Source organism: Haemaphysalis longicornis, unplaced genomic scaffold, assembly GCF_048455015.1.
Source record: "Haemaphysalis longicornis isolate Haplotype H1 unplaced genomic scaffold, Haemaphysalis longicornis Haplotype H1 scaffold_4, whole genome shotgun sequence".
In the NCBI taxonomy this organism is placed as follows: Eukaryota; Metazoa; Arthropoda; class Arachnida; order Ixodida; family Ixodidae; genus Haemaphysalis; species Haemaphysalis longicornis.
This window is the reverse complement of record NW_027526361.1, coordinates 226,481,304-226,492,786: the sequence shown is the minus strand read 5'-3', so window position 1 is coordinate 226,492,786 and position 11,483 is coordinate 226,481,304. Positions and strand designations below refer to the sequence as shown.

Below are 11,483 nucleotides of genomic sequence, written 5' to 3'. Positions count from 1 at the left end.
CACGTGTGTTTTTTTTTTTCTTGGCTGCTTTCGTGACATACAGTTACGTGTAATGTGCATTAGACTGGACTAGACAAGACTAATGTGTAATGTGCACTAGTTACGTGTAATGTGCATCACACACCTGTGCAAATACACCTTAACATAAGCTACACAACAGAGTCCTAACAATCGTTTTATTGGGTACAAAGCATTCTTTACGCCGTCGCAGCATTCACGGGGATTCGGCACGTTTGCGGAACCAGACACGAAGACCTCCGCTGGCTTTCAGAACCACTTCGTAGACAGGTTCAACTTGTGCAAGTGGCACTGTTGCTTCGACCCTATACTTGGAAAGCAGTTTGGCCAGCAGAATCTTTATTTCCGCCATCACAAATTTCTGTCCTGCATGAGAAAATAGGGTTTTTTTCCCTGGCCACTTCTTGAAAACACCGGTTTGTAAAAACACTTTCAATTCACATGCCGACAGTCAAGCGCATGCTCCTTCTGGAGAAAAAATGAAAGTTCTGGGTTACAGAACAACCCCAAGCTACGTAGTAAATGAGGGATACAGGATTGTCTAGTTCCGCTGAAGCACACCATTTGAATTCTAACGTATATTCAGCGCACTAATGAATCTACTTGCTTTACTATTATCCTGTGTCCCTGCTGACAGAAGCAAAGGGATGTCTTGTACATAAAACGTGGGAGGAGATGGTCGAAGCCCACAAAGCCAGCCTACTCGTCGCCTTCAAACAAACACATACGCACACGGAATATTTATGCACCGCATTTACCCCACGCTATTTCCGTATCTCTGCCCTTATTGCGACATACCCGATACCTTGCCGCACATGATCCTGGGGTGCCCTTGCGAACACCGCCGCCCAGACCCACCTGTGGATAGCCAAGCATCATCAACAACCCTGACTGCCGCACCACAAGATATTGCAAGCACACATACAACCAGTCAACCCGACATTGCTGAAAAGTGGGAGGCACTGCTAGTCTACGAGGATCCGGAGAATCAGAAGAATCTGGTTAACCGGGCGAAGACGCCAGCCACCGGCAGAGGTTTCCTGAACTAAGGAGACCTACCACCTCGGACCGGCAAGGATGAAGTCCTAGCTATTCTTTTCAGACGATAAACGTTTATTTCTCTCTCTCTCTCTCTTTCCCTTCTGACATCACGTTTGTTCATTATTTCTTGTCTGGCTTGTAAACAAGGTCTTTTTGTACTAAAATGGTGTAGAATAAGTTACCAAAAACAGCTTATTTAAAATTAGGCATAGCTGTATTCCGTCTCTGTGGCATTATACCATTCTCAGCACACATTGTTACTGCGGAATACGCTAAAAATGCGATGGAACAATAACCAAGTAACTTCGAAGCTTCCCTTACTTAGTAAAAAAGCGATAAAAGCTTCATGCCGTAATTCAACGTGTAAACTTATTTCCTTACTGACAAAGAAACTTAAATTGGCAGCAAACTTAAATATTTTCTGATCTTCATGCAGTGTTAGGATGGCTACACTAAGCGTTGCCCAACAGAGATAGTGAATTCCTTTCAGCTGCATCCGCAAAGGAGGTCTGCCGACGCATGCACAACAATGTTCCTCCTGGTCGCCCACATAAACATCACCCGCCCCATTGAACAATTGGACGCACATTTGGCTGTTTTGTTCTGCACATTCCTGTGAGCACTTCTTCGCACCTCCACACTTATGCAGTGGTCTGCAGCGAGGGTGAGACGAAAAAGAGCGTGATCAGAATTAGCTACTTGGTGAGGGCCCACTGCTGCTTCAAAAATTTGGCGTTCTTTATCCCGCCACATTGCCTTTGTGGCCTGTTACTAATCGTCATACTATGAACTGTGCCTCACCGTGTCATCATAAATACTGCTACCGTATGGAAACGTCCATTCTTCCAACACACTCACCTAGGCATACCCTCACTCCTCCGGAGAAAGGAATAAAGCTGAAAGGGTGCATCTTCCGACAGTTTTCAGGTAGAAATCGTTCTGGGATGTACTCGTCAGGATTGTCGAAGTGGTCTGGATCTCTGTGGAGGCTGTGTATGTTGACTATAACTGTCGTACCAGGTGGCACTGTGTGGCCGTCTGAAAAATGTGACAAACGCTATCGTCGCCGTAATAAAGCAAACACAATACACGATAGTAAAAACAATAGAAAAGGTTAGACATAGTGTCTTCTTGCAAAAGAGTTTTCTTCCTCGAAGTGCTGCTGGTGACTCTAAAATTATCGCGTTCCTCTTATCGGGTTGTGCTTTACAAACAGGGGTACCCCGAAAACCCACTACTACGATGATCTCACGAATAGGTGCATCGGTTTTCTTCTTCCGAAATTTGCTTTTTTCGTTTCCACACGTCGCGCTTTAATTTTGACGTTTCTCCCCACCCTTGCAACAAAAATATTTCTTTTCAGTATTCGAATTCGCTATTCACCTGTGTCTCTCGCTTTTTATTTCACCCGGTCGGCTTTTCACACTAGAAATGTTTGCCGAATACTAAATTATGTATGAACCAATGCATGTTAGTCCTCCAAAGCTCCTATGTAAAGCGCGTCTTCATAATTTTCTACGAATTTCTGCAAAATGAGTTCGCGTACAAATTCTATAAACTGTGAAAGAAATTCCTTTTTATACCAAATAGGGAAACACATCTCGCCGATCACCATTTCCGCACTTATAAATATTGGGAGCACTGCACGAAAATCTAGAAAATGAGCCTACCCTAGGGCTAGTGTAAATGTACCTTAACTTAAAGCCACAAAGTCATGCCATGATAGCTCGAAAAAAAATTCATCTTCTCGCAGGGGAAACCTGAGTAGTATGCGAAGCAGCCAAAGGGTCGACCCAAGTTCCCATTAGTTTTCAGTTCGATCGCGGCGTTGAGGTTGGAGAATGAGGGAAGCGGAGTGCGCGCGCGCGTCGTTTATACCGCGGAGCTACAGTGGCGCCCCCAGCGGAGTATGCCGCGGCTTTCGTCGCGTCTCGAACCCTAAGCTGCTTCGCATTATCGCACGCAGAGAGGCAGGTGTTGCCATTCGTTGCGTAATCCTGGAGAGGAGAGGAGCTTCGGAGAGGAGAGGAGGAATGCCGGAGAAGAAAGGAGCGTTGGAGAGGAGAGGAGGAATGCCTCGCATACTACTCAGGGTCCCCTACGGGAAGATGACGACGGTTGTTGAAAGCGATGCTATCTCGTCATGGATTCTTTGGTTGGCCAATCCCTAGGGGCATCTTGCTACAATCATCATCAGCGGTGCCTGGCCAGGCATGCGCAGTGGGGGTGTGGTACTCAGGGTTCCCCTACGGGAAGATGACGATGGTGCTTGAAGGCGAAGTTATGTCATGATGGATTGTTTGGTTGGCCAATCCCTACGGGCATCTTGCCACAATCATCAACAGCGGTGCCTGGCCAGGCATAGTGGGGGTGTGGACGCCGCACAACGGCGCCCACACAACGCCGGAGGAAACAGGCTCGACCATAAGCTGCTTCGCATCTAAAAAGCACCGAAATAAAAATGTAACCTCAGTTCCTCGGAATTACCCAACTTTGCGCAGAAAGCAACGCAAGTGCCAAGACATTAGCGCAGCCCGTTCGCCTGTCATACAAAACACCAGAACGATATTATCTATTCGCTATTCGCGGTCCCGTTGCAATCTCAGGGGTCCCGTTGCAGTCTGTTGACTATGGGACCCTTGTCTGTATAATAACTTGAATGTATTTTACATCATTTGAAATTATAAAGAATTCAAATTCAATTCAATTCAATTGCTCGTCTCATCTCTTCGTCCTTCAAAGGAGCACCCACTCTCCTACAAATCAAAACATCGCCTTACCAAGCACCAAATCTTCGTCGAGCAGTCGGCCGATCATTGGAAACGGTGGGCACATACGGAACGATTCCTGCGCACAGAAATATGAGCGTCCAATGAGCCCAGATTGCTAAATTGTTTGAGTGTTTAACAACACAGTCGGCATTTTTTAACGCAAATACATTGGCTGTCCGGGAGACCAGCCAGTAAGCCTTTTTTTAATGTTAGTAATCTGTGCACATGTTAAATAAAATAGCACTGTTTTGGGCATGTTTCAGGTTCCTGTATGGAATTAAATACCGCCAACAAAGGTGCATAAAGCACAAAAGAAACACTTCGTAATAGGCAATGCGTTGCTTTCACGCTGTTTTGCTTTCCTTTTAATGGTAGTCAATGACGGCCTGCGAACATGGTCTGAACTTTTTGATTTTCGCTTGAAACCTTGTATATCATTGTTCATAAAACTTCAAAACAACTTGTAAACTATATACAGATTCCGATCGACTAGAAATTCAGAGTATCTGAAAAAACTGCAGGTGTATTCATGAGCGTGCACACATCAGAGCACACATACCTGTTGGCACTGTGCGCCGTGAGAACTGCAGTCCCATTTTCATTAGTCTCATGTTTGATTTACGTTGCAACGCAATTACAACACATCACACAGGTATATCACTAAAGCTTAATGCCAAAGTTAAAGCGCAAAAAATAATCACTTTAAAGAAACCCTGCAATACTTTCTTCAAAGTTTTTTTCTATATCTAAGATGCCTTCACAACGTAGTCAACAAACCCAACCAGAACTTAGAGTAGGAGGTCACAAGATACCTCAGTTCAAAATTACCTCATTACGCCCAAAACTGGCTCAAAACTTTTTTCTGCCTTTCCCAAAATTGGTGGTCAAGGACCATCCGAATTACTTCATCGAAGCGACGTGCCTGCTATTGGCCGGATTCCTTTCTGTTGCATCGAACAACTAATTCGATCGCCACCTTACAAAAAACGCCGCAGGAAAAGTGGGATCTGCAGGGACGAACCAATCCCGCAGTGCCGCTCCGTGCTGGCGATTACTATAGCTTTTTCAGGGCTTCTGCACTCAAATGAAAGAGTGAATGCCTTTATCGGCTGCGTTGCAGAGTCCCTTGAACATAAATACCCAAGAAAGTGGAGGGAAGCACAGCCGCCCCGGGAACATAGGAGTAGCGCACCACACCGGTCAGTGTTCCGGCGGTCATTGGTTCGGAGCTCACCCAGGGAGAGCGGTTTCCTCAACTTTCTTTCTATCTTTGAAACATGTCAAAATTTTTCGGAAAATTAATAAACCACCCCCTTTTATCCTTTGCTATCCTTCTCGTTCCTGATGGCCGGCCGTTACTCCTGGACTGATATACATAGATCGAATGAGCAACTCCCAATTGCCTCAATTCTTCGTAAACTTCCTCCGTTTACGCGTTTTCATTATATTTATACTGTCGAATTCGCTGCTGCGCTATACCCGGATACTAAACATAAGATGGCGCTCTTTCAACAACTACTCGCCATGTTGTGGAAATGGGAAAACCTTCCTCGTTGAATCAGCAGACTGCCCACAAACTTTATAATAATTTATCCTCGCACCCAGAATACCCGGCTTGCTAAAAATGTTTGGAATTGAAATCCTTCTGGTATTAGTGTGAGAGCTTTCGGCGGAGCTATACGAGACAGTTTTTATCATTCCGATGTCAGGTAAGCAGAAAAAACTTAATAGGGAAGCGAGTTTAGGAATCCATGCGGGCAAAAAAAAGGCTGTTAGAAGTGCTTAACTAGGATAAAGAGCCCGTTCAACAAAGGAATACATCGGTGCGCCACACCGAAGAAAAGGCCCGTACATCATTAAACACTGAGCTGAAACACCGTCGGTTCTGCGCGGAAAATTATAAGGATCAAGGTCATCTCCCCGTGAAAAATCACACGTCAATAAAGAATGGCATAAAAGCGCAAAACATATGTCAAATTGCGCAGTGATAGAAAAGGGTGGCGAAGCTTACTTTAACACAGCACTCGAGGTACAGCAACAGGTTAAGGTCACTCAAGCTCAACTCTCTGTCAACGCCTCTTCCGAAGGCGTCGTCCAGTTCCTGGTGCAGCTTGGCCTGCTTCTCAGGGTTCAGCCCGAGCAGGTACAGCGTCCAACTCAATGCTGCTGCTGTTGAATCGGCGGCCTGCAGCAAAATGATTACTCTCAAAACAAGCCCCAAATCTCACAAGCAGGTTTTTTTTTATGTCACAGAAATGAAGGGCTCTCTCTGAAACCAACTACACTAAGGCGAAGCAACTTTAGTATGACAAAAATTATCGCCCACTCTCACGCCGATCACGCAGCTCCAGAAAACTTTTACTGTGCCATTTTTGGCACCCCAAATTGTTGAAACGAGTAGGAATACCTTTGGACTGCGCTCCTATGGAATACAGAGCTGTTCCTATGCTTTCAAGAGCACCGGAGCAATACATACAGCAAAAGTTTGTAAGAGTGACATACCAAGCACCCGCCGCAGTGGCTGGGTGGGTAAATCGTCGTGCTGCTAGGACTAAAGACGCGGGTTCGATGCCGGCCGTGGCGGCTGCTTTTCTGATCGCGGCGAAAAGTGAAAACGGCCGTGTGTGGAGATTTCGGTGCACGTTAGAGATTCCCAGATGGCCAAAATTAATCCGAAGACCTCCACTAGTCCAAGTATAGCTTGGTCGCGCAAAATCCCCAAGATTTGATTTTTTTCAGTTACAAAGAAGTGGCTATCCTGCGGCGTCAGAGGGTGTTTTTACCTACAGCGTAACCCGATTGATCTGCCTGGTTGACGATACGATGTGTTTATCTGCCGTTAAGCACATTGCGCTGAGTTGCGCTGGTTGACGCGACGCCGCGTTAGTGGTGCTACCAGCAGGAAGCGTGGTTTTGCGTGCCGCTGCTGGAGTGGCAATTTTTCGGAAGTGTATTGCAGTGAAGCAAGAAGAATTCATGCATAATTTCTCAGCGAAGCTGTGTGGTGCCGTTACGATCTCCATCCTGTTTGCGTCGATCTTTGTGAACAAGCGACAATGAGTGCGCGCCAAAGTGTCACATGCACACGAGTTTCTCAGCCCAGAGCGCCCACTGGGACACACCCTCCAAGGGGGTGGCAAAAAAACACAAACGCAAAACAAACAACTTCTTTAAGCACCAAAGTGAATAACGCTGAAGCTACGTGCGCAACGACTGTGAAACTTACAAAATCAAGCCTGCAACTGCGGCCATAGTTTCGACCTCTTGAAAACCCGGTTTTCCAGTTGTCTGAATCAAACGACTCCGGGGTAGAAGGTGACATTTGTAGTATGCACCTGGTACTCTCAAGCAACCCACGAAAATTCGCAACTATGATGCCGAAATTCAAAATTTTTGCGTCATTGCGTGTAGATGAACTGTCGTAGCTAGCGAGATAGCGGCCGCGCGTCAAGCGGACCCAATGTTTCTTCTGGACGCCTGGCTGGCCGGAGTACCGAATGAAGTCTGTTCTAAATGGTTCGAATGTGCCTGTGAATCTGGTGTTGCGGCGCCGCCTTTGCGGCAATACGGTCTACTTTCGTTGCTGCTGAAGCTACGAAAACCGGTCGTTTGGCCTCAGGAGCGACGCCCCCACTGCCAGTTCGTTCGCGCATTCGCACCATGTAGGACATGCCTTAAAAAAGTCCGCACGTTTCTACGCCGGAAGGCATAACGTATGCAACGACATTGTGGATATTGGTCGTCTCGTATTTCGGAAGCACTGAGTATGATTCCGAAACTCATTTTTACATTTTTTTCTATTTAGGGCAATCACTTAACTTTTTTATAGGAGCTTCTGTGAAACACTTGACGTCATTCCAAGCGTTCTGTCACCCGTGATTTTTTTAGCGCTACCGCTACTGTTCCACACCCCCCAAAGGTCATTTTTCGCGTCGCTCGAGCAGCTGGAGGAGATTCTCTGATACGTTATACGTCACTCTGAGCATTTTATCACCCGCCGTTGTTTCTTATAGCGCAACCTCTAATGCGCCATGTCTCGCAAGGTCCTTCATCGGGTCGAAATGACCTCGAGCATCCTGAGCGCAAGTGTGGAAGGTGTGGCGTGACTTTCATGAGACGTTGAATGCGAAGTCTTGCCAACACCAAGCATAACATACTTTCTTTCTTGAGATAACTAGGTTTACAAAAGTGCCACCAGAGCCATTTTAACAGCGAAGTTGTTTACCTAATAGTAATTTTTCGTGTTAGGAGTAAAAATACCGAGAAATTCCCGAGTGCGTGCACGTGAGTTCGGGCCTCGCGGTGGCCGCCACGCAGTCAACAAAACTAAGAGAATGCCTAGCGCTCGTGTGTGCGTGTCTCGCGACAATTGCCCAGCGTCCCCTGCGCACGTTTGTCAAGTCAAGCATACCCATTTAGGATTTGCTAAGAATGGCAGAAAAAGGAACTACAGCATTCGCCATAATAGTGGCAACACGTGTTTGGAAGAAGAAAGACTCCAGCGTTCGCCGTAATCATGGCAACATTGGCTCAGAACGAGAAAGACACGTTATAGCGTACACCCCTCAAACGGGATGTTCATGGATTAAAAGTTCAAAAAAAAATAAAGGAAGCTTACACTTATAGAAACAATTATGAAGTAAAGGTCGTTGCGGCAGCGCAGAAAAAGCCAACCGGCTGCAAACGTGGACTTAAACCTTCGTGATAGTCGTCAAAGTTGCGTACAGCTTGGCTACTTTCAAGTCTTACTCGTTACTGTGAGCTTCCTTCATTTTTTTTTCTTTCATTTGTCATTTATTTTTTATGCACTTCCAGTACCACCTTTTGGCCCCGACACCGTAGTTTGCGTTACCAAGTAACGAACGCTTTCGAGAAAGAAATATTTCTGAGCTGACGTACCGCAAACATGATCGAGGTCACATCTTTTTCGAATTCCTTCAACGTGTAAGAAGGTTTTGAAAGATGGTTGTCCAGGAAAACATCGAGCATGGTCCTAAATGGCCGATCTCCCTCCACATCGTCGTCGTATCCATGTCTTCCGAGACCGACGTCTTTCTGGACCGCCCTGCTTTCCTTTTTTCGATGACCTGGATAGAAAAAAAGGTAATTTGTGTGTTGTTTTTTCACCAGAAATAGATTCAAAGAGTTGCTCCTCAACGCTGTACTGAGAAGCACTTCTAGACCATTTGTGAAAGACCTGCCCTCTGCGAATGGCCCCGGATCCACATCTTTGCCCCTACCCATTCTTGCCCATTCTTCTCCCAAACCAGTGCAATTTCAGGTATAAAAACATGCCTGGCAATGTTATGAAATTCTCAGACTGGCTAACACAAACAAATATACCTCAACGTTATTAGGAATTGTGGCTGGTCGGGGGAAAAAACAAAATCAGGCCAATAGTCAATAACGCAAAAAAAAAGGTGCCGGAAGAGATTTTGTGTAGGAAAGCCGGTCGAACTTTCGCACAAATAGGAGGAAAACAAAAGCACGCCGCTGTCCTGGTTTTTGTTTTCTGCGTTTTTGTGTGTGTGTCAAAGTTGGAGCCGCTTTCCGGGTTTCTTCTCCGCCGTTTTGCGTCAAAGTTCCAGCTGCTGTGCCCCAGAAAATGTACCAGCTAGCCCAGATTAGAATCTTCCGGGGAGCGGTTTGCAGACTTTTTTGTGAACAATGGCCTTTTCTAATATTTCAAGTGGCAGATCATGTAGAAAATATAGTAAATGGGTAAGACCTGAACAAAACAAGCAAGGAAAAAATGAAGAACGTTTGACCAGGCCATATGCCGTTTGGGTCTCCCGTTTGGCACGCCGGTAGCCACGTCAAATGGAGAAGCATGAAGTTCCAATGAACCACATCTCCACTGCGCGATGTTACCGCAAGGACGCCGCTTTGTTAATTCCCTCTCTCGGGCGGCTGCCGCAGTTATTTTGCTTTTCGCTCCGGGCAGGCAACGGTGTTCTCAAAAGCCACACTCTTCCTTGTTGACATTTGCCTAGCACGTTGGCTTCGCCCTTCATTCACGCGTACTTTTCTAGGACACTACCGTTCTTCACGTTTCCTCCAGCGAAAAAAAAAATCTCGCCATCTCCACGAAGTGAATGATGACGAGAGGGGCGAAGCTAAATTGCTTATCGGTGAAACTGTGAAAAATTGTTCTAGGTCTTCTTGACGGCGCGCACCATCTGAATGAGTGAAGAACATAAGGCGCGTTCGTAGCCATGTTTGCGTCTCGGTTTGTAGCGCAGTGGGAAATGCGCCACGTATTTACCGTCGCGCACAGAAAGTCGTATGATCGAAACCGCGCGCCGCCGCGTCAACACCACAACTCCTCGCTCGCAAAGCTGGACACTTCCCACCGCTCTGTTGAAAAGCCCGTCGACGACGATGGTGTTTGTGGTCATTATGTAGGGCTTGTTTGGGACGATTAAAAATCTCCATGGGTAAGTTGGTGAATTCGGTGTGCGACATTTTAGCCACCTTGGCCGTCGCCTTCTGCAGAGCGTCTTGTGTCGCATACCCCCGTTACGAATTTTGAGCTCACAGCCGACGAACGACAACCTTTTCTTCTTCCTCTCCTCCTTGTTGGGTAGCAACGAACGCGTTTAACGTTTTTACCTCTTAGGTCATCTTTGGTTGGCCAATCCCTAGGGTGATCCTGTGACAATCATCATCGTGGTGGCGTGTCGTGTACAGCAGCAACGAGAGACGGGACAGGGCCCGAGCAAGAGGAGCTTCTCCCGTAAAAGTAAAGGTTTCGGTTTTGCTACTGTTTTGCTCCGAGAATTAAATGGGCAGCTATTCGCGCGACGCTCCCGGATGCCGTTTGTCTGATAGTACTGAACCTCAAGTTCGTAGAAAGCGGGGCCTAATTGGTGCCTTTGTGTCTCTCTACACTTCAAAGCCTCTCTCCAACACTAGAACGTTTCTCTGGAGCCTCCAACGATAGCATTCATTGGGTTTTAAAATTTATGTCGTGTATATATTTTTATTACGCTTTCTTGTCTTAACAGGCATGGAACACCTCAGGCAATATCCGTCCACCTGACACTGTCGAAATATAGCGCCGCGCGACAAGGAGTTGACTGATTGATTTAGAGACACCCTGCAACACTTTTTAGCGTTTTTTTTTTAATCTTAAAAGATGTCTTAACGTAGTCAACAAACTCATCTAGTACTCAGTTGAGGCGGTCGCAAAGTACCTCATCCAAAAAACAGTTCTCAGCCCATCAGATAACTCTGCTACCAGCTCAATAAGTTTATTTGTCTTTTCCTGAGTCTTTGTGTTTTTGAGCGCTCTAATTGCGTCATTACCGCAATGTAACGACTATTGGCCACTTTTTTCCTGTTTCAGCAATGATCGCAATGGATACCCACTTTACAAAAACGGAGAGAGGAAGTTCTGATGTTACGAGCAAATCACACAGTGTCGCTCTCTGTTGTTTAAAAGCATTGCTCTGACAATGCATTCAGGCACGAAGATAACATTTAAAGCTTTTATTGCGAATATTGCAGTGCCCTTTAGCTTTTCAATGACAGAAAAATAACGAGCAGACAATGAATTAATTTAAAGACGAAACCATCACACAGCTTCCCGTAATCATACAAAGGTACCCATATCGAGTGTGCCACTTACGGAAAGGTGCAGCCTCCCTATGT

General features: G+C 46.1%; 1 pseudogene; it reads right to left on the bottom strand.

Moving 5' to 3' along the window:
* Positions 1 to 214: 214 nt before the first annotated feature.
* The window catches only part of LOC144180248 (cytochrome P450 4V2-like), a 22,442-nt pseudogene continuing 11,173 nt past the window's right edge, over positions 215 to 11,483 (bottom strand).